Source organism: Brassica oleracea, unplaced genomic scaffold (assembly GCF_000695525.1).
Source record: "Brassica oleracea var. oleracea cultivar TO1000 unplaced genomic scaffold, BOL UnpScaffold00983, whole genome shotgun sequence".
NCBI classification, from domain to species: domain Eukaryota; kingdom Viridiplantae; phylum Streptophyta; class Magnoliopsida; order Brassicales; family Brassicaceae; genus Brassica; species Brassica oleracea.
Window position 1 is genome coordinate 34705 of NW_013617568.1, and position 1798 is coordinate 36502.

Sequence of the window (1798 nt, forward strand, 5' to 3'; positions counted from 1 at the left end):
CGCTGAAAATGGGGCATCAAAACCCGACGCCTCACGGTCGTCTCCTGGATGGGGCCGTTCGGCTGCTCCGCGAACTCCATTTCTTTTTTGTCTGGGAAGAGTGCAGGTACCATGTCACCCCAAGCGTCACAGTAGGGCTTGCGGGCGTACGCCCTTGTCCCTTTTGGTCCATAGCGCATGCGTCTTTCTCCGAGCTCGTGATGCACTGGTGAAGACATCCTGCAGCGTAAAAACAAAGACCTGATCAGAATGGAATAGTAGTCATGCAGAGATGGCAGTTTTTCAATCATTTCTCAAAACTAGTGCTGCTTCAGCATTCCATGAAATCTCATCCACGGTGTGGTTCTTATCGTCCCTTTTTACCCTATGAAGATCCCATATCCTTATTAGCATTTCGCATTCTGCTCCAAGATAACTCTCCGTCATCCTTTTTACCCCAAGATGATCCTTAGCTTAGTTCTCACAATGTGAAATCGGCTTTCTCCTACTGTCTCGCCAGTAGTCCCTTGGCCGCCCTGGTCCGCCTCTTCCTCACTGGCGGGCCCACGCCATGGTTGTGGGACCCGCGCCCATATATATTTTTTTTTATATATATATATGTGGAAACGAGTTTGACTGTCATATCGGAATGCCAGGAGTCCATTTCTTTGCAGAGTCTAATTCCTCCGTGAAGCTGCGCATGCCTCGGCCTTACGTCCGTCTCTCTCCCCCCCGGCCTTCCCAGCCCGGTGTGGGGCGGTGTCGCCGGCGAGACGTTTCCTTCCGCTCGTAGGTCTGACTTTCCATTCCCCCTTAACTTGCCGTGCTAGGCGACTAATCCCTCTGTATACTTGCCTTACACTCCTTGTTACCCATTCCTGAATCTCTGAAACTCCACTACACTGCGGTACGAGGACTTTTTGTGGACCTGATCTTGACGGAGACTCTGAGCTGTTCGAATTTTTCTTCAACGTTAGCTATGACGGTCTATCAGAACCATAAGGGAAATGGGCAATATCGGAAACGCTGATCCCTTAAGTTAGTATTAAGTGACCTTAACCTGGCTCTGATACCAATTGAAACAGCCGCCCCTTCCCCATTTCCAACCGGGGTTCCTGGGCACGGGGTTTAGGACACACATGTCTACTTTCCCGACATCTCTGTGTGCCCCATTTCTGGTCCCATAAGTTTCAGGTGCGTTCCCTTTCTTACCATTGACATTTCCACTTATAGTTCTGCAAAAAGAAGAGGAAAAAAAAGAGGGGTGAGTATTAATACTCGGTGAAGTGATTCTAGACCAGTCTCCCCCATGAGCCTCTATACGGCTCAATGTGAAACGAGAACCGTCTAGTCACTACACTCAGTTCGATGCAACCTATTAGCTAGTTACTAAGTTTCATTTCACAAATCAAGCACTGTAATGAACTCAGTCATCACTCAATTCACCCAATTCGGTTCTCGGTGTCACACTCAATCCATTTAACAATCATTCATAGATATCCTATCATTCATCTAACCAGACCGGTTAACATTTCTCTTATGATCCTACGTTCATTTCTTTCTAACCATCCTAGCTCTCAATCACAAACCACAGATCTTCAACCAATCAAACAATCAGTCAATCATCAATCATCATTAAACCCGTTCGTGTAAAGTTCTTAATCAGTATGAGAGTCCTGATGCAATATGATCTATCATCCTAACCACAAACAGGATCTAATCAATCCTAGCAACCCATTCAACAATATAAAAGAGCATGAAAGAGATCTGGGTAGAACACCTCACCTTAGCCTAGATCTGGATCTGGATCTGAGAATGA